Consider the following 22,277-nt stretch of genomic DNA (forward strand, 5'->3'; position numbering starts at 1 on the left):
GCTCTTTTAACTCAAGCATCAGCTGATTTTAATTGTTCTTAGATTTTTTTAGGCATCAAACAACCTGCCAAACTTCAAACAGATGCCGTATTTATAAGAATTATTCTGCTCAGGGCAATAATCTGCAGCAACGTACAATTAAAGAACAGGATTATGACACATCTGTCCCATTTTTACAGATATTATATGATCAGCTTTTTACTTGTATTTCTAAACAAGTTATATACAGGTACTTGCGTTAAACATTATTCATAGACTACAGTGGCAAAAAGTAAAAACGTGATGCTTGTTTAGGGAGGGAATGAATTTGCCGGCTGTCAGGATCCCGGCGGTCAGAATCCGAGTGCAATAAGCTTAAAACAAAGCAACTTGGATCCAAGCATACCATTGTTTTACTTGCTAAAACAATTATATACAGAACAATAGGCAGCCGTCATGAATAGGAAATTTAAAGCTAAGGAGTTCTGTGACCATAAAAAGTTCAAGGCCATAGTTCACAAAATATTAAGGTGACTTTCTCTAACGTCCTAGTGGATGCTGGGAACTCCGTAAGGACCATGGGGAATAGCGGGCTCCGAAGGAGGCTGGGCACTCTAGAAAGATTTATGACTACCTGGTGTGCACTGGCTCCTCCCACCATGACCCTCCTCCAAGCCTCAGTTAGATCTTGTGCCCGGCCGAGGTTGGATGCACACTAGGGGCTCTCCTGAGCCCTTAGAAAGAAAGTATAGATTTAGGTTTTTTATTTTCAGTGAGACCTGCTGGCAACAGGCTCACTGCAGCGAGGGACTAAGGGGAGAAGAAGCGAACTCGCCTGCTTGCAGCCGGATTGGGCTTCTTAGGCTACTGGACACCATTAGCTCCAGAGGGATCGACCGCAGACCCAGTCCTTGGTGTTCGGTCCCGGAGCCGCACCGCCGTCCCCCTTACAGAGCCAGAAGCAAGAAGAGGTCCGGAAAAACGGCGGCAGAAGACATCAGTCTTCACCAAGGTAGCGCACAGCACTGCAGCTGTGCGCCATTGCTCCTCATGCACACCACACACTCCGGTCACTGAGGGTGCAGGGCGCTGGGGGGGGGGGGGCGCCCTGAGCAGCAATATAAACACCTTGGCTGGCAAAAATACATCACATATAACCCCCAGGGCTATATGGATGTATATTAACCCCTGCCAGATTCCATAAAAATGCGGGAGAAAAGGCCGTGAAAAAGGGGCGGAGCCTATCTCCTCAGCACACTGGCGCCATTTTTCCCTCACAGCTCCGTTGGAGGGAAGCTCCCTGGCTCTCCCCTGCAGTCTACACTACAGAACAGCGTTAAAGCAGAGAGGGGGGGGCACTAAATTTAGGCGCAGTATAAATTATATAAAAGCAGCTATAGGGGACATAACTCAGTTAGTCCCTGCATTATATAGCGCTCTGGTGTGTGCTGGCATACTCTCACTCTGTCCCCCCAAAGGGCTTTTGTGGGTCCTGTCCTCATTGGAGCATTCCTTGTGTGTGTGCGGTGTGTCGGTACGGCTGTGTTGACATGTTTGATGAGGAGACTTATGTGGAGGCGGAGCAGATGCCGATAAATGAGATGTCGCCCCTGTGGGCCGACACCAGAGTGGATGGATAGGTGGAAGGTATTAACCGACAGTGTCAACTCCTTACATAAAAGGCTGGATGACGTAACAGCTATGGGACAGCCGGCTTCTCAGCCCGCGCCTGCCCAGACGTCTCAAAGGCCATCAACGCTCCCTCAGATGGCAGACACAGATGTCGACACGGAGTCTGACTCCAGTGTCGACGAGGTTGAGACATATACACAATCCACTAGGAACATCCGTTACATGATCCCGGCAATATAAAATGTGTTACACATTTCTGACATTAACCCAAGCACCACTAAAAACAAAGGGTTTTATGTGTGGGGAGAAAAAGCAGGCAGTGTTTTGTTCCCCCATCAAATGAGTGAATGAAGTGTGAAAAAGCGTGGGTTTCGCCGATAAGAAACTGGTAATTTCTAACAAGTTACTGATGGCGTACCCTTTCCCGCCAGAGGATAAGTTACGCTGGGAGATATCCCCTAGGGTGGATTAAGGCGCTCACACGTTTGTCAAGGTGGCACTGCCGTCTTAGGATACGGCCACTTTGAAGGTACCTGCTGATAAATAGCAGGAGGCTATCCTGAAGTCTGTAATTACACACTCAGGTACTAGACTGAGACCTGCAGACTGCTGCAGCGTGGTCTGTACCCCTTTCAAACAGGGATACTATTTTGCGAACATAAGACGTCGTTTTATATATGAGGGATGCACAGAGGAATATTTTGCCGGCTGGCATCCTGAATTATTGCAATGTCCATTCTGTCAGGAGGGTATTGGAGACCCGACACTGGACAGGTGATGCTGACTTTAAAAGGCACATAGAGCTTTATAAGGGTGAGGAATTGGTTGGGGTTGGTCTCTGGGACCTCGTATCCACAGCAACAGCTGGGATGAAAATATTTTACCTCAGGTTTCCTCACAGCCTAAGAAACGCACTGTATTATCAGGTACAGTCCTTTCGGCTTCAAAAAAGCAGGCGGGTCAAACGAGGGAAGAGGGAAAAAGCTGCACCAGCAGCCAGTTCCCAGAATCAAAATTCTTCCCCTGCTTCCTCTGAGTCCACCGCATGACGCGGGGGCTCCACAGGCGTAGCCAGGTACGGTGGGGGGCCGCCTCAAAAATTTCAGCGATCAGTGGGCTCGCTCACAGGTGGATCCCTGGATCCGTCAAGTAGTATCTCAGGGGTACAAGCTGGAAGTCGAGGCGTCTCCCCCCCGCCGTTTACTCAAATCTGCCTTGCCGACAACTCCCTCAGGCAGGGAGGCTGTGCTAGAGGCAATTCACAAGCTGTATTCCCAGCAGGTGATAGTCAAGGTGCCCCTACTTCAACAAGGACGGGGTTACTATTCCACACTGTTTGTGGTACCGAAACCAGCCGGTTCGGTGAGACCCATTTTAAAATGGAAATCCTTGAACACTTAAATAACAAAGTTGAAGATGGAATCGCTCAGGGCGGTTATTGCAAGCCTGGACAAGGGGGATTACATGGTATCCCTGGACATCAAGGATGCTTACCTGCATGTCCCTATTTACCTTCCTCACCAGGAGTACCTCAGATTTGTGGTACAGGATTGCCATTACCAATTCCAGACACTACCGTTTGGACTGTCCACGGCACCGAGGGTGTTTACCAAGGTAATGGCAGAAATGATGATACTCCTTCAAAAAGGGAGTTTTTATTTATCCCATACTTGGACGATCTCCTTATAAAGGCAAGGTCCAGGGAGCAGTTACTGGTCGGAGTAGCACTATCTCAGGAGGTGCTACAACAGCATGGCTGGATTCTGAACATTCCAAAGTCACAGCTGGTTCCTTCCACTCGCTTACTGTTCCTGGGGATGATTTTGGACACAGAACAGAAAAAAGTGTTTCTCCCGCAGGAGAAAGCCAAGGAGCTGTCATCTCTAGTCAGAGACCTCCTAAAACCAAAAAGGGTATCGGTGCATCGTTGCACACGAGTCCTGGGAAAAATGGTGGCTTCATACGAAGCAATTCCATTCGGCAGGTTCCATGCGAGGACCTTCCAGTGAGACCTCTTAGATAAGTGGTCGGGATCGCATCTTCAAATGCATCAAATGATAACCCTGTCTCCAAGGACCAGGGTGTCTCTACTGTGGTGGATGCAGGGTGCTCATCTTCTAGAGGGCCGCAGTTTCGGCATACAGGACTGGGTCCTGGTGATCACGGATGCCAGCCTTCAAGGCTGGGGAGCAGTCACACAGGGAAGAAACTTCCAGGGCCTATGGTCAAGTCAGGAGACTTCCCTACATATAAATTCTGGAACTGAGGGCCATTTACAATGCCCTAAGTCAGGCAAGACCCCTGCTTCAAAACCAGCCGGTACTGATACAGTCAGACAACATCACGGCAGTCGCCCATGTGACCCGACAGGGCGGCACAAGAAGCAGGATGGCAATGGCAGAAGCCACAAGGATTCTCCGATGGGCGGAAAATCACGTACTAGCACTGTCAGCAGTGTTCATTCCGGGAGTGGACAACTGGGAAGCAGACTTCCTCAGCAGACACGACCTACACCCGGGAGAGTGGGGACTTCATCCAGAAGTCTTCCTGCTGTTGGTAAACCGTTGGGAAAGACCACAGGTGGACATGATGGCGTCCCGCCTCAACAAAAAGCTAAAGAGATATTGCGCCAGGTCAAGGGACCCTCAGGCGATAGCTGTGGACGCTCTAGTGACACCGTGGGTGTACCAGTCGGTTTATGTGTTCCCTACTCTGCCTCTCATACCAAAGGTACTGAGAATAATAAGATGGCGAGGAGTAAGAACGATACTCGTGGTTCCGGATTGGCCAAGAAGGGCTTGGTACCGGGAACTTCAGGAAATGATATCAGAGGACCCATGGCCTCTGTCGCTCAGACAGGACCTGCTTCAGCAGGGGCCCTGTCTGTTCCAAGACTTACCGCGGCTGCGTTTGACGGCATGGCGATTGAGCGCCGGATCCTGAAGGAAAAGGGTATTCCGGAAGAAGTCATTCCTGCGCTTATTAAAGCCAGGAAAGATGTTACGGCAAAGCATTATCACCGCATGTGGCGGAAATATGTTGCATGGTGCGAGGCCAAAAAGGCCCCAACAGAGGAATTTCCACTAGGTCGATTTCTACATTTCCTGCAAGCAGGAGTGAATATGGGCCTAAGTCTAGGCTCCATTAAAGTACAGATCTCGGCTCTGTCGATTTTCTTTCAAAAAGAATTAGCTTCAGTACCTGAAGTTCAGACATTGTGAAAGGAGTGCTGCATATTCAGCCCCCGTTTGTGCCCCCTGTGGCACCTTGGGATCTCAACGTGGTGTTGAGTTTTCTTAAAATCACATTGGTTTGAGCCACTAAAAACCGTGGATCTAAAATATCTCACGTGGAAAGTGGTCATGTTATTGGCCTTGGCTTCAGCCAGGCTAGTGTCAGAATTGGCGGCTTTATCATGTAAAAGCCCTTATCTGATTTTCCATATGGATAGGGCAGAATTGAGGACTCGTCCCCAATTTCTTCCTAAGGTGGTGTCAGCGTTTCACCTGAACCAGCCTATTGTGGTGCCGGCGGCTACTAGTGAATTGGAGGACTCCAAGTTGCTAGACGTTGTCAGGGCCCTGAAAATATATGTTTCCAGGACGGCTGGAGTCAGAAACTCTGACTCGCTGTTTATCCTGTATGCACCCAACAAGATGGGTGCTCCTGCTTCTAAGCAGTCTATTGCTCGCTGGATTTGTAGTACAATTCAGCTTGCACATTCTGTGGCAGGCATACCACAGCCAAACTCTGTAAATGCCCATTCCACAAGGAAGGTGGGCTCATCTTGGGCGGCTGCCCGAGGGGTCTCGGCTTTACAACTTTGCCGAGCAGCTACTTGGTCAGGGGCAAACACGTTTGCAAAATTCTACAAATTTGATACCCTGGCTGAGGAGGACCTGGAGTTCTCTCATTCGGTGCTACAGAGTCATCCGCACTCTCCCGCCCGTTTGGGAGCTTTGGTATAATCCCCATGGTCCTTACGGAGTTCCCAGCATCCACTAGGACGTTAGAGAAAATAAGAATTTACTCACCGGTAATTCTATTTCTCGTAGTCCGTAGTGGATGCTGGGCGCCCATCCCAAGTGCGGATTGTCTGCAATACTTGTAAATAGTTATTGTTAACTAAAGGGTTATTGTTGAGCCATCTGTTGAGAGGCTCAGTCGTTTTCATACTGTCAAACTGGATATAGTATCACGAGTTGTACGGTGTGATTGGTGTGGCTGGTAAGAGTCTTACCCGGGATTCAAAATCCTTCCTTATTATGTCTGCTCGTCCGGGCACAGTGTCCTAACTGAGGCTTGGAGGAGGGTCATGGTGGGAGGAGCCAGTGCACACCAGGTAGTCATAAATCTTTCTAGAGTGCCCAGCCTCCTTCGGAGCCCGCTATTCCCCATGGTCCTTACGGAGTTCCCAGCATCCACTACGGACTACGAGAAATAGAATTACCGGTGAGTAAATTCTTATTTTTCTACCCCTTTCAATATATCCCGTGTTTTGGCATCAACCTGCATGTGTGAAAGGAAAAAAACCCGGGACCAAGTCTCGGATACACAAGCCTGCTCCCGACCAGGCTCATGGAGCTGAGACCTGGGAATTTGCTTGCTTGCTAAACATGACAAATTCCCAGGTCACATGTCTGAAAGCAGCATTGTCTTATATATTATGGCAAGGGGCGCATTATACCCCTTTTGTCTGAAAGCCCGACACGGGTCCTTCCCGGGTGCGACCCTCCTCAGGCCACTCGCCGTCCCCAACCTGGCATATTGCCGGGTTAATGACGTCAGCGGTTACGCAGCGGGGGCGGCGCTTAGAAATCACATGATCTACAAGCACTGTCCATCCACACAGAGTGAACGAGAAATGAGTCGCATCGATCCAGCTTCCCGTTCACACAGCACAGCGAGCTGGGTTGAACACGCTCAAGCCGGATTATTCCAACTGGGTCCTTTCAGACCGCACAGCAACACGGGTTATGCACGCTCATGTACAATAACTCGTATTCAAAGCTGGTGGTCTGAAATGGGTATATTCTAACACGTGAGCAGCATAGAAATAGAAACATTTAACTATCTAAGTTACTAGTACATTAAACTATATTTCTCTATCGTCCTAGTGGATGCTGGGGTTCCTGAAAGGACCATGGGGAATAGCGGCTCCGCAGGAGACAGGGCACAAAAGTAAAGCTTTCCGATCAGGTGGTGTGCACTGGCTCCTCCCCCTATGACCCTCCTCCAAGCCAGTTAGATTTTTGTGCCCGGCCGAGAAGGGTGCAATCTAGGTGGCTCTCCTAAAGAGCTGCTTAGAAAAGTTTAGCTTAGGTTTTTTATTTTACAGTGAGTCCTGCTGGCAACAGGATCACTGCAACGAGGGACTTAGGGGAGAAGAAGTGAACTCACCTGCGTGCAGGATGGATTGGCTTCTTGGCTACTGGACATCAGCTCCAGAGGGACGATCACAGGTACAGCCTGGATGGTCACCGGAGCCTTGCCGCCGGCCCCCTTGCAGATGCTGAAGTAAGAAGAGGTCCAGAATCGGCGGCAGAAGACTCCTCAGTCTTCTAAAGGTAGCGCACAGCACTGCAGCTGTGCGCCATTTTCCTCTCAGCACACTTCACACGGCAGTCACTGAGGGTGCAGGGCGCTGGGAGGGGGGCGCCCTGGGAGGCAAATGAATACCTATTTTGGCTAAAAATACCTCACATATAGCCTCCGGAGGCTATATGGAGATATTTAACCCCTGCCAGAATCCGTTAAGAGCGGGAGACGAGGCCGCCGAAAAAGGGGCGGGGCCTATCTCCTCAGCACACAGCGCCATTTTCCCTCACAGAAAGGCTGGAGGGAAGGCTCCCAGGCTCTCCCCTGCACTGCACTACAGAAACAGGGTTAAAACAGAGAGGGGGGGCACTAAATTGGCGTTAGAAATATATAAAAAAGATGCTATAAGGGAAAACACTTATATAAGGTTGTCCCTATATAATTATAGCGTTTTTGGTGTGTGCTGGTAAACTCTCCCTCTGTCTCTCCAAAGGGCTAGTGGGTCCTGTCCTCTATCAGAGCATTCCCTGTGTGTGTGCTGTGTGTCGGTACGTGTGTGTCGACATGTATGAGGACGATGTTGGTGAGGAGGCGGAGCAATTGCCTGTAATGGTGATGTCACTCTCTAGGGAGTCGACACCGGAATGGATGGCTTATTTAGGAAATTACGTGATAATGTCAACACGCTGCAAGGTCGGTTGACGACATGAGACGGCCGACAAACAATTAGTACCGGTCCAGACGTCTCAAAAACACCGTCAGGGGTTTTAAAACGCCCGTTTACTTTAGTCGGTCGACACAGACACAGACAGGGACACTGAATCCAGTGTCGACGGTGAATAAACAAACGTATTCCTTATTAGGGCCACACGTTAAAGGCAATGAAGGAGGTGTTACATATTTCTGATACTACAAGTACCACAAAAGAGGGTATTATGTGGGATGTGAAAAAACTACCGTAGTTTTTCCTGAATCAGATAAATTAAATAAAGTGTGTGATGATGCGTGGGTTCCCCCCGATAGAAAATTATGGGCGGTATACCCTTTCCCGCCAGAAGTTAGGGCGCGTTGGGAAACACCCCTTAGGGTGGATAAGGCGCTCACACGCTTATCAAAACAAGTGGCGGTACCGTCTATAGATAGGGCCGTCCTCAAGGACCAGCTGACAGGAGGCTGGAAAATATCATAAAAAGTATATACACACATACTGGTGTTATACTGCGACCAGCGATCGCCTCAGCCTGGATGTGCAGAGCTGGGGTGGCTTGGTCGGATTCCCTGACTAAAAATATTGATACCCTTGACAGGGACAGTATTTTATTGACTATAGAGCATTTAAAGGATGCATTTCTATATATGCGAGATGCACAGAGGGATATTTGCACTCTGGCATCAAGAGTAAATGCGATGTCCATATCTGCCAGAAGATGTTATGGACACGACAGTGGTCAGGTGATGCAGATTCCAAACGGCACAAAGGTGTATTGCCGTATAAAGGAAGAGGAGTTATTTGGGGTCGGTCCATCGGACCTGGTGGCCACGGCAACTGCTGGAAAATCCGCCGTTTTTACCCTAAGTCACATCTCTGCAGAAAAAGACACCGTCTTTTCAGCCTCAGTCCTTTCGTCCCTATAAGATCATATCTGCCCAGGGATAGAGGAAAGGGAAGAAGACTGCAGCAGGCAGCCCATTCCCAGGAACAGAAGCGTTCCACCGCTTCTGACAAGTTCTCAGCATGGCGCTGAGACCGTACAGGACCCCTGGATCCTACAAGTAGTATCCCAGGGGTACAGATTGGAATGTCGAGACGTTTCCCCTTCGCAGGCTCCTGAAGTCTGCTTTACCAAGGTCTCCCTCCGACAAGGAGGCAGTATGGGAAAAAATTCACAAGCTGTATTCCCAGCAGGTGATAATTAAATTACCCCTCCTACTACAAGAAAAGGGGTATTATTCCACACTATATTGTGGTACTGAAGCCAGAAGGCTAGGTGAGACTTATTCTAAAAAAAAAAAAAAAATTTTTTTGAACACTTACAAAGGTTCAAATCAAGATGGAGTCACTCAGAGCAGTGATAACGAACCAGGAAGAAGGGGACTATATAGTGTCCCGGGACATCAGGGATGCTTACCTCTATGTCCCAAATTTGCCCTTCTCACTAAGGGTACCTCAGGTTCGTGGTGCAGAACTGTCACTATCAGTTTCAGACGCTGCCGTTTGGATTGTCCACGGCACCCCGGGTCTTTACCAAGGTAATGGCCGAAATGATGATTCTTCTTCGAAGAAAAGGCGTCTTAATTATCCCTTACTTGGACGATCTCCTGATAAGGGCATAGTCCAGGGAACAGTTGGAGGTCGGAGTAGCACTATCTCGGATACTGCTACAACAGCACGGGTGGATTCTAAATATTCCAAAATCGCAGCTGATCCCGACGACACGTCTGCTGTGCCTAGGGATGATTCTGGACACAGTCCAGAAAAAGGTGTTTCTCCCGGAAGAGAAAGCCAGGGAGTTATCCGAGCTAGTCAGGAACCTCCTAAAAACAGTGCATCATTGCACAAGGGTCCTGGTAAAAATGGTGGCTTCCTACGAAGCAATTCCATTCAGCAGATTTCACGCAAGAACTTTTCAGTGGGATCTGCTGGACAAATGGTCCGGATCGCATCTTCAGATGCATCAGCGGATAACCCTATATCCAAGGACAAGGGTGTCTCTCCTGTGGTGGTTATAGAGTGCTCATCTTCTAGAGGGCCGCAGATTCGGCATTCAGGATTGGATGCTGGTGACCACGGAGCCCAGCCCGAGAGGCTGGGGAGCAGTCACACAAGGAAAAAATTTCCAGGGAGTGTGATCAAGTCTGGAGACTTTTCTCCACATAAATATACTGGAGCTAAGGGTAAATTTATAATGTTCTAAGCTTAGCAAGACCTCTGCTTCAAGGTCAGCCGGTATTGATCCAGTGGGAAAAACATCACGGCAGTCGCCCACGTAAACAGACAGGGCGACACAAGAAGCAGGAGGGCAATGGCAAAAACTGCAAGGACTTTTCGCTGGGCGGAAAATCATGTGATAGCATTGTCAGCAGTGTTTCATCCCGGGAATGGAAACTGGGAAGCAGACTTCCTCAGCAGGCACGACCTCCACCCGGGAGAGTGGAAACTTCATCGGGAAGTTTTTTCCACATGATTGTAAACCGTTGGGAAATACCAAAGGTGGACATGATGGCGTCCCGTCTGAACAAAAAACGGGACAGGTATTGCGCCAGGTCAAGAGACCCTCAGGCAATAGCTGTGGACGTTCTGGTAACACCGTGGGTGTACCAGTCGGTGTATGTGTTCCCTCCTCTGCTTCTCATACCTAAGGTGCTGAGAATTATAAGACGTAGAGGAGTAAGAACTATACTCATGGCTCCGGATTGGCCAAGAAGGACTTGGTACCCGGAACTTCAAGAGATGCTTACAGAGGTCTTATGGCCTCTGCCGCTAAGAAGGGACTTGCTTCAGCAAGTACCATGTCTGTTCCAAGACTTACCGCAGCTGCGTTTGTCGGCATGGCGGTGGAAAGCCGGATCCTAAGGGAAAAAGGCATTCCGGAAGAGGTCATTCCTACCCTGGTCAAAGCCAGAAAGGAGGTGACCGCACAACATTATCACCACATGTGGCGAAAATATGTTGCGTGGTGTGAGGCCAGGAAGGCCCCACAAAGAAATTTCAACTCGGTCGTTTCCTGCATTTCCTGCAAACAGGAGTGTCTATGGGCCTCAAATTGGGGTCCATTAAGGTTCAAATTTCGGCCCTGTCGATTTTCTTCCAGAAAGAATTGGCTTCAGTTCCTGAAGTCCAGAAGTTTGTCAAGGGAGTATTGCATATACAACCCCCTTTTGTGCCTCCAGTGGCACTGTGGGATCTCAACGTAGTTCTGGGATTCCTCAAATCACATTGGTTTAAAACCAGTCAAATCTGTGGATTTGAAGCATCTCACATGAAAAGTGACCATGCTCTTGGCCCTGGCCTGGACCAGGCGAGTGTCAAAATTGGTGTTTTTTTCTCAAAAAAGCCCATATCTGTTTGTCCATTCGGACAGGGCAGAGCTGCGGACTCGTCCCCAGTTCTCTCCCTAAGGTGGTGTCAGTGTTTCACCTGAACCAGCTTATTGTGGTGCCTTGCACCTACTAGGGACTTGGAGGACTCCAAGTTGCTAGATGTTGTCAGGGCCCTGAAAATATGTTCCAGGACGGCTGGAGTCAGGAAAACTGACTTGCTGTTATCCTGTATGCACCCAACAAACTGGGTGCTCTTGCTTCTAAGCAGACTATTGCTAGTTGGATGTGTAATACAATTCAGCTTGCACATTCTGTGGCAGGCCTGCCACAGCCAAAATATGTAAATGCCCATTCCACAAGGAAGGTGGGCTCATCTTGGGCGGCTGCCCGAGGGGTCTCGGCTTTACAACTTTGCCGAGCAGCTACTTGGTCAGGGGCAAACACGTTTGCTAAATTCTACAAAATTGATACCCTGGCTAAGGAGGACCTGGAGTTCTCTCATTCGGTGCTGCAGAGTCATCCGCACTCTCCCGCCCGTTTGGGAGCGTTGGTATAATCCCCATGGTCCTTTCAGGAACCCCAGCATCCACTAGGACGATAGAGAAAATAAGAATTTACTTACCGATAATTCTATTTCTCGGAGTCCGTAGTGGATGCTGGGCGCCCATCCCAAGTGCGGATTATCTGCAATACTTGTACATAGTTACAAAAATCGGGTTATTATTGTTGTGAGCCATCTTTTCAGAGGCTCCGCTGTTATCATACTGTTAACTGGGTTTAGATCACAAGTTGTACGGTGTGATTGGTGTGGCTGGTATGAGTCTTACCCGGGATTCAAAATTCCTCCCTTATTGTGTACGCTCGTCCGGGCACAGTACCTAACTGGCTTGGAGGAGGGTCATAGGGGGAGGAGCCAGTGCACACCACCTGATCGGAAAGCTTTACTTTTGTGCCCTGTCTCCTGCGGAGCCGCTATTCCCCATGGTCCTTTCAGGAACCCCAGCATCCACTACGGACTCCGAGAAATAGAATTATCGGTAAGTAAATTCTTATTATTTAGAAAAATGTTAATTGTGTTTGTTTTTATTTACTTTTTAAGACAGAAATGAAGGAAGAAATTAGTATGTTTTGTTCAAACACTGCATGAACAAATGTGAACTACTGTATGTAATCTATAACACTCTCTGCCCAACCCTAATACAGCAAGATATGAAAAAAAAGGGCCGATGTTATGCCCCAGTGACCAAAACTGTATCTTGGCAAGTAAAACTGCAGTGAAACTAGATTGAGCAAACACTGACTATAGTAGGATTCATCAATCCACCATCCAAAGTTTGGTGCAGCCCTATACACATATTAGCAAAAGTGACCTGTCCATAGGCCAATTTGGTGCTTTTTTGTAAGTATAGATATATTACAGCCAACTGTTGCATACACACATGTGTATACACACACACACACACACACACACACACACACACACACACACACACACACACACACAAAGTCATCCTCCATATCAACACAGGTTGAGTATCCCTTATCCAAAATCCCACATTTTTGGGTCCTCTACTGACATAATGACATGTGTATATATTATATAGATATATAATATAATATAATATACATATATATGTGTCATTATCTCAGTAGGGGAAACAAAAATGTGTGATTTTGAATTTTGGATAAGGGATACTCAACCTGTATTCATACTATTTCCTTCCTGCTGCTTATGTAAATGTCGAGAAAATAAAACCTTACATAGGAATAAAAAGCCACAAACAAATAAAACGTGTAATTGACCTCATCAACCTAGTAATAGAAGCAGCCAAAGAGGAGAGCTATTTCCTCTTTCTCCACAGAAGAGTGACATTTATGGCAGTACATCCAAGGTTCAATTCAGGGTAGGGGAGTGTGTGAAACAAATACAGAAATTTGCCATGGCACGGATGTGCATTATATATCATCATACATATTTATTGGTTGCCTCACAGTGTTAGGATAAACAAATGATAGTCATGTAACTTCAGACATCGGATACATACCTGGGAAAAGGATATGTAAACAGAACACATATTTCCACACAGAATCTAACAAAAATATGGAAGTAAAATATATTTTACAAAAAAGTGTTATTTAAAGCCACAGCATGTCAATTTTATGTAGTTGAATACACTCATGACATAAGGCAAGGCCATGCAGTGGACTTTAATCTCTGGTGATGTTAACCAAAGGAGTCTTCTATAAAGCCACAATATGGTCATATTATTAATCTTCTAAGCTGCCCATGTGGCCTGATTATGGGGGTGATTCAGATCTGATTGCTGCTGTGCATTTTCGCACAGTGGGCGATCAAATCCGAACTGCGCATGCGTATGCACCGCCTTTCGCCAACGCATCGCATGGCTGCATTGGGCATTGGCGCCCTGCGATGGGATGGTGCAAAGAATCCATTTGCACGGGCGTTCGCAAGTAGAGGCCATTTGTGCATGGCAACACCATTTTCAGGGAGTGTCTGGAAAAACGCAGGCGGGCTCAGGCATTTTCAGGGAGGGTGTGTGAGGTCAGCTCCGTCCCCGATCAGCCTGTTCTCATCGCACTGGAAGAGTAAGTCCTGGGCTGCGCAGAGACTGCGCAAAATCAGTTTGTGCAGCTCTGCTACAGATGCGATCACACACCTGCACAGTGAAAAACCACTCCCCCTGTAGGCGGTGACTATCTGATCGCAGGGCAGCAAAAAACGCAGCCCAGCGATCAGATCTGAATGACCCACTACGTTGCTAAGCTAGACCTGACAGTGAGGAGCAGAGTTGTACAAAGTCGGTCGCAATTACACGCACAGAACTAAATGCGGATAGTCACCCCTATGGCAGTTGTATGCGCCTATGTGAGCACACCATCCCTACTAAGAATGGTTCCATAGCCATCATCATTGTTCACATAGGCTGGTTTCTTGCCGAGTCGGAACGACATATCATCTGGATTGTTCAGGGTGTATGCCCAATCTGCGCGCTTCCCTGGTCACCAGCGATATCGTCTGGTAGACCGTGCTGTGCGGCCAACTGGATGATATCGCATGCAGCTCCACTGTAAAAAAATGAAGAGAGCGGATACGATATGTAGCCCTTGATAAATAAAAGTGCAGTGTTTCCCAACCTCAGTTCTCAAGGCACACTAACAGCGCATGTTTTCCAGGTCTCCTCACAGAACAACAAGTGGATTGTTTAAAATGTGTCAGTCAGTAATGACTACACCAGTGCTCCAGCAAGGAGGTATGCAAAACAGGCACTGTTATTGCATCCCAAGGATTTGAGAAGCACTGCAATAGAGAAATGGCATGGTATAGGGAGAACAAAAATGTGCGCTATGTTAAAGTCTGGAGATATAGGGGTGGGAATTTATTATAAAATAATTTAAACATTAACATACGGAGACAAAATCTAGTGAACTAAGCACTCAAAACATCCAGCCCGTGGTCTTCGCATCAGGCAAAGTTGTAATGGGAAAATAAATAAAAAAATTACGAACCGTTCTAGTCGGAATCAAATTTGAGTGTAATTTTCCTGATCAATTGTCCAATGAAAATATTTATTTTTCTAAAACTCTAAAAATACTGTATAACAAACTCACTCAGAACATAAATCAGATAATGCTTTTTGAATCTTTATCATCTTTGTCATGTCAAGTCAGTGGGATGCTGCAATAAATTTGAATAAGCTACATTAACTTTGCACTTGAAGCCAAACCTTTGTAGCTAAACCTTTTTTATTATTATAAATATAGTTTAAAAAATGTGCGATGTACAAAATGTGTTGCGGGAGAGGCTATGCAAGTTGGGAACCTACAATTAAACAGGGAGTGAATAGGAGAGATCAGCTTGTGGGTGAACCAGATAGGGGTGTGGTCAGAGTTCATGATATTTTCAATGCCAGTGTCTTAAACTCTACAAAGAAAGCTGGTGGAAACGAACCAATAGTCTATTTTAGTAGAGGTACGACAAGGATGTGAATAAAAAGAGTATTCTTCAGAGCAGGACCGTAACTACGTGTGTGCCAAGTGGGCTTGGCACACAGCGCAGTTGGCCTGAGGGCGCACGGCCAGCGGCATGTAATGAGTCAAATAGACTCATTACATGCCGCCTCTGCTGTGTGCGCAGCGCTGTGGAGGGAGAAGTCAGCAGCGCCGGGCAGCGGAGAAGGAGGAGGAGGGAGGGGGAGCAGGGAGCCGCAGCAGCGCTATTTCATTGGTAGTAAGCGCCGCTGCAGCATCCCCCTCTCCTTCCGTTTTGGCTGCCCGGCGCTGCTGTGGATGCTGGGATGCGGTTCCTCCATCCCAGCATCCACAGCAGCGCCGGGCAGCCAATACGGAAGGAGAGGGGGATGCTGCAGCGGCGCTTACTACCAATGACATAGCGCTGCTGCGGCTCCAGTCCCCCTCCCTCCTCCTCCTTCTCACCTGCCTGCACCGAGGGAGCTGCACGAGGAGCCTGTCAGCGGGGAGAAGGTAAGTATATCCAGTGCCGTAACTAGGCATTTTAGCGCTGTGTGCAAGAAATGACATTGGCGCCCCCCCCCCATGAAAGATAGGGTCAGTGCGCGCCGTAGGCGCGTGAAAATATATATAGGGGCGTGGCTTCATGGGGAAGGGGCGTGGCCACAAAATAATAGCAATTCATACTACGGTGCACAGTAGTCTCCATTATTCAAATTACGCTGCACAGTAGCGCCACTACACCAGGTAGAGCCCCTTTTACACATTACAGCAGACAGCGTCCCCCTTTTTACACATTACAGCAGACAGCGTCCCCCTTTTTACACATTGCGGCAGCCAGTCCCCCTTTTTACACATTGCAGCAGCCAGGCCCCCTTTTTACACATTGCAGCAGCCAGGCCCCCTTTTTACACATTGCAGCAGCCAGGCCCCCTTTTTACACATTGCAGCAGCCAGGCCCCCTTTTTACACATTGCGGCAGCCAGGCCCCCTTTTTACACATTGCGGCAGCCAGGACCCCTTTTTGTACATTGCGGCAGCCAGGCCCCCTTTTTACACATTGCAGCAGCCAGGCCCCCTTTTTACACATTGCGGCAGCCAGGACCCCTTTTTACACATTGCGGCAGCCAGGCCCCCTTTTTACACATTGCAGCAGCCAGGACCCCTTTTTACACATTGCAGCAGCCAGGACCCCTTTTTACACATTGCGGCAGCCAGTCCCCCTTTTTACACATTGCGGCAGCCAGGCCCCCTTTTTACACATTGCGGCAGCCAGGCCCCCTTTTTACACATTGCGGCAGCCAGGCCCCCTTTTTACACATTGCGGCAGCCAGGCCCCCTTTTTACACATTGCAGCAGACAGGACCCCTTTTTACACATTGCAGCAGCCAGGACCCCTTTTTACACATTTTGGCAGCCAGTCCCCCTTTTTACACATTGCGGCAGCCAGTCCCCCTTTTTACACATTGCGGCAGCCAGGCCCCCTTTTTACACATTGCGGCAGCCAGGCCCCCTTTTTACACATTGCGGCAGCCAGGACCCCTTTTTACACATTGCGGCAGCCAGGACCCCTTTTTACACATTGCGGCAGCCAGTCCCCCTTTTTACACATTGCGGCAGCCAGGCCCCCTTTTTACACATTGCGGCAGCCAGGACCCCTTTTTACACATTGCGGCAGCCAGGCCCCCTTTTTACACATTATGGCAGACGGTGTTCCCCAGAGAGAGAGAGAGAGAGAGAGAGAGAGAGAGAAAGAGAGAGATACATACTTACCTTCTCCCCGCTGACAGGCTCCTCGTGCTGGCATCTCCCTCTCTGTGCAGGCAGGTGAGAAGGAGGGAGGGGGACTGGAGCCGCAGCAGCGCTATGTCATTGGTAGTAAGCGCCGCTGCAGCATCCCCCTCTTCTTCCGTATAGGCTGCCCGGCGCTGCTGTGGATGCTGGGATGCGGTTCCTCCATCCCAGCATCCACAGCAGCGCCGGGCAGCCTATACGGAAGGAGAGGGGGATGCTGCAGCGGCGCTTACTACCAATGACATAGCGCTGCTGCGGCTCCAGTCCCCCTCCCTCCTCCTCCTTCTCACCTGCCCGGCGCTGTAGCTCTCCTCCCTGCACAGCGCGGCTGCAGCGCAGACTTAGAGGCGGCATGTAATGAATCAATTTGACTCATTACATGCCGCTGGCTGTGCGCCCTCAGGGCAACTGCGCTGTGTGCCAAGCCCACTTGGCACACACGTAGTTACGGCCCTGCGTATATCCCTCTCTCTCTCTCTCTCTCTGGGGGACACCGTCTGCCATAATGTGTAAAAAGGGGGCCTGGCTGCTGCAATGTGTAAAAAGGGGGACTGGCTGACTGGCTGCCGCAATGTGTAAAAAGGGGGACTGGCTGACTGGCTGCCGCAATGTGTAAAAAGGGGGCCTGGCTGCCGCAATGTGTAAAAAGGGGGACTGGCTGCCGCAATGTGTAAAAAAGGGGACTGGCTGCCGCAATGTGTAAAAAGGGGGACTGGCTGCCGCAATGTGTAAAAAAGGGGACTGGCTGCCACAATGTGTAAAAAGGGGGACTGGCTGCCGCAATGTGTAAAAAGGGGGACTGGCTGACTGGCTGCCGCAATGTGTAAAAAGGGGGACTGGCTGCCGCAATGTGTAAAAAGGGGGACTGGCTGCCGCAATGTGTAAAAAGGGGGACTGGCTGCCGCAATGTGTAAAAAAGGGGACTGGCTGCCGCAATGTGTAAAAAGGGGACTGGCTGCCGCAATGTGTAAAAATGGGGACTGGCTGCCGCAATGTGTAAAAAGGGGGACTGGCTGCCGCAATGTGTAAAAATGGGGACTGGCTGCCGCAATGTGTAAAAAGGGGGACTGGCTGCCGCAATGTGTAAAAAGGGGGACTGGCTGCCGTAATGTGTAAAAAGGGGGACTGGCTGCCGCAATGTGTAAAAAGGGGAACTGGCTGCCGTAATGTGTTAAAAGGGAGACTGTCTGCTGTAATGTGTAAAAAGGGGGACGCTGTCTGCTGTAATGTACAAAGGGGGCTCTACCTGGTGTAGTGGCGCTACTGTGCAGCGTAATTTGAATAATGTAGACTACTGTGCACCGTAGTATGAATTGCTATTATTTTGTGGCCACGCCCCTTCCCCGTGAAGCCACGCCCCTATACAATTTTCACGCGCACTGCCCCTATCTTATATGGGGGGGGGGGGGGGGGTGCCACTGTCGTTTCTTGCACACAGCGCTAAAATGCCTAGTTACGTCACTGCTTCAGAGATGGGGTATTGGTAGCACCAGGAATCAAATAACTGCTGCCTGATTATTCTATTGAATGCAATGATTTCCTAGAACTTGAAATGCTTTGCATCCCAATATTTCTCAGACTTTTTATGGCAGTTTATCTATACGTTTATGCCAGTCACACACTTGTTGTTGGAGTGTCTGATGACCACATCCAGGATTGCTAGCAAAATCATTATTGTAATTTCCATAAATGCTCCTACCAACATTGGGGCTAATTCAGTAAGGATCGCAAAAGCGATCTTTACTGCATTTAGACGATGCTCGGGGACTGCGTACGTGTTCTACAGTGCAGGTATGTGAACGCCTCTCCCTGATTGACGGGCAGAGGATTTGTGGGGAAGGACGGGGGCAGCCTGCGTTCTGAAAAACGGGGGCATGTCGCCATTTTCCAGGAGTGGCGAGGCCAAGGACTGTGTCTCGAGATGGCCCCCGCATGCCATACTTTGACGGCAAGCCTTACTCGGCCTGCTGTCGCAGATGAACATCACAACTGATGGCCGCGATGTTCATCTGATATGTGATTGCAGATTAAAAATGAACCCTGCGCTTTGATAATCAAAAAGCAGCTCCCATAAGGGTAACACAATTATTATAAAAATAATAAGGAGCGCTACTAAAATTGAACTAAATGTATGCAAACACGTGAAAAAAACAAAACTTAAATTAATAAATGTTTACAGCACTTTTATGTGCTTGTGCAGTAGTCCGTTTGTGGGTCCAGGACTAAGGACCCACGGGTCCGAAGCGCATTGGAAAGCGGCTGCAGGAGAATCCGACATCTGAAGACGTCACTCAGCCTGCGCCGACGGGTGTGAGAACAAAGAAGCACCGTGCGGGAACCAGCCGAGCGGAGACAGACTCAAAGCCAGACAATCCGCACTTCAAGGTAGGCAGTGTCAGGGAAAGTCAGTGAGCTAGCCCCGGACCACCGCTGCAGTGCGGGACATAAAGCCAGCATTTAACGGAACCCACAAATGGACTCCTGCACAAGCACATAAAAGTGCTGTAAACATTTATTATTTAAGTTCTTTTTTTTTTTCACAGGTGTTTGCGTACATTTAGTTCAATTCGAGTAGCGCTCCTTATTCTTTTTATAATGATATGCGATTGCATTGCAAATGCAGGGAGAAGGTGGTATGCACCTCCTCCTGCATATGCATTGTTAAGAAATGCAAATGCAAAGCTGCATTTGCAATCCTTAATGAATCAGACCCATTGGGGTAAATTTACTAAGGTAGGAGTTTTTAGAATTGGTGATGTTGCTCATAGCAACCTATCAGATTCTCCTTAACATTTATCTAGCTGCTTCTAGAGGATAATAGATAGAATCTGATTGGTTGCTATGGGCAACATCACCAATTCTAATAAACTCCCACCTTAGTAAATTTACCCCATTGTGTCTACCTTTGACCACCATTGGTGATCTCACCAGGATTCTCAGTTGCAAATTTACTAAAGGTTCTAAAAATGAAAAGTGGTGATGTTGCCCATAGCAACAAGCCAGATTCTGTCTCATCTGTCTCTGTGTCATTTCTCTATTGCATCCTAGAAAATCATAGACAGAATCTGATTGGTTGCTATGGGCAACATCATCACTTTTCATTTTTATAACCTTTGGTAAATTTACCCCTCAGAGTCCATTGACGAGGAATGTTGACATCCCAGTTCCACCCTGCCAAAAAGCAGTTTTTAATGCCTATACGAAATACTGCCCAGGTAACAGGGCTTTGATGTTATGAGTTCTAGTAATATTAAACAGATCGCTATGTGATTTTTTATTTTTTATTTGTTTATTGGGGGGATCAGAATACAATACAATAATATATCTGTCAAGATCAAAAGACATGAAAACAGAAGCATAAAATCGGCAAAGACGATGTAGACAGTATAATGAATATGATCCATTTTAACAATTTAAGGATAAAAGGATAGAGAGAGAGGGGAAGAAAAGAGAGAGAAAAGATAGGGAGAGAATAGGGTTAAAACGAAGTGGTAATGGAGAGGAGCAAAGATAGAGACCAAATAGAAGAGGAATAGGGAAGGGAAAAGGGGAAAGGACAGAAGGGTGGATCATCGGTGAAAGAGTTAAATAATATTTGGTGAAACCTGAAAATATGATTTTAATTACCTACCGGTAAATCCTTTTCTCGTAGTCCGTAGAGGATACTGGGATCCACATTAGTACCATGGGGTATAGCCAGGTCCACTAGGAGCCATGGGCACTTTAAGAAAGTGTGGGCTGGTTCCTCCCTCTATGCCCCTCCTACCAGACTCAGTCTAGGAAGCTGTGCCCGAGGTGACGGACATACTTTAAGATAAGGATATAAAAGGATAGTGGTGAGATTCCGAACCAGCACACACAAACTAGAGGAAAGCCAAGCTAACCAAACTTTAAAAGAGGAACTGCAACTGCTGAACCAACAATACTTAACCAAGTAACAGTACAGGAAAAAACGAAGCACTGGGCGGGCGCCCAGTATCCTCTACGGGATAGGTAATTAAAATCCTATTTTCTCTTACGTCCTAGAAGATACTGGGGTCCACATTAGTACCATGGGGATGTACCAAAGCTCCCAAACCGTGCTGAGGTTCCTGCAGAACTGATTGGCCAAACTGAAGGTCCTCAGAGGCCAACGTATTGAACTTGTAGAACTTAGCAAATGTGTTCGAACCTGACCAAGTAGCTGCTCGGCAGAGCTGTAAAGCAGAGACACCGCGGGCAGCCGCCCAGGAAGAACCCACAGATCTAGTAGAGTGGACCTGTACAGATTTTGGACACGCCAAACCTGCCGTGGAATAAGCATGCTGGAGAGTAAGCCTGATCCAGCATTGAAGCAGGACACCCAATTTTATTGGGATCATAGAGAACAAACAGCGAGTCAGATTTTCTGTGACAAGCTGTCCGCTTCACATTGATCTTCAAAGTCCTCACAACATCCAAGGACTTTGAAGTAGCAGAGGTGTCAGTAACCACCAGAACCACAATAGGCTGGTTAATATGAAACGCAGCCACCACCTTTGGAAGAAATTGCAGACGAGTTCTAAGTTCAGCCCTATCTTCATGAAAAATCAAATAGGGGCTATTGTGAGACAATGCCCCCAGCTCCTACACACGCCTCGCAGAAGCCAAGGCCAACAGCGTGACGGCCTTCCATGTAAAAAACTTGACGTCAGCGTCCTGTAGAGGATCAAACTATTCCGAATGCAGGAGCTGCAACACCACGTTAAGATCACAAAGTGTCGTAGGAGACACAAAGGGCGGTTGGATGTGCAGAACCCCTTCAAAAATGTCTGAACCTCAGGGAGAAAAGCCAATTGTTTCTGGAAGAAGATAGATAAGGCCGAAATCTGGACTTTTATGGAGCCCAAACATAGGCCCACATCCACACCTGACTGCAGAAAAAGGAGAAAACGTCCCAGTTGAAACTCCACCGCAGGAAATTTCCTGTACTCACACCAACAGACGTATTTTTTTCAAATACGGTGGTAATGTTTAGACATTACCCCCATTCTGGCTTGGATCAGGGTTGGAATAACCCTATCCGGGATCCTTTTCCGGGCTAGAATTTGACGCTCAACCTCCATGCCGTCAAACGTAGGCATGGTAAGTCTTGATAGATGATCGGCCCCTGTTGGAGAAGGTCCTCGCGAAGAGGTAGAGGGCACGGGTCCTCTAGGAGCATCCCCAGTAGATCCGCGTACCAGGTCCTTCTTGGCCAGTCCAGAGCAATGAGAATTGCTTGAACCTTTTCCCTTTTTATTATTTTGAGAATCTTTGGGCTCAACGGAAGTGGTGGAAACACG

At 48.2% G+C, this 22,277-nt stretch overlaps 1 long non-coding RNA gene across 1 annotated transcript in view; it reads left to right on the forward strand.

Annotated features, from left to right (window-relative positions):
• Positions 1 to 22,277, forward strand: part of LOC135055875 (uncharacterized) — a 92,544-nt gene that overhangs the window by 6,460 nt on the left and 63,807 nt on the right. The gene's annotated exons all lie outside the window — the stretch shown is intronic.

The sequence above is a fragment of the Pseudophryne corroboree genome, chromosome 3 (genome assembly GCF_028390025.1).
Source record: "Pseudophryne corroboree isolate aPseCor3 chromosome 3, aPseCor3.hap2, whole genome shotgun sequence".
Classification (NCBI taxonomy): Eukaryota; Metazoa; Chordata; class Amphibia; order Anura; family Myobatrachidae; genus Pseudophryne; species Pseudophryne corroboree.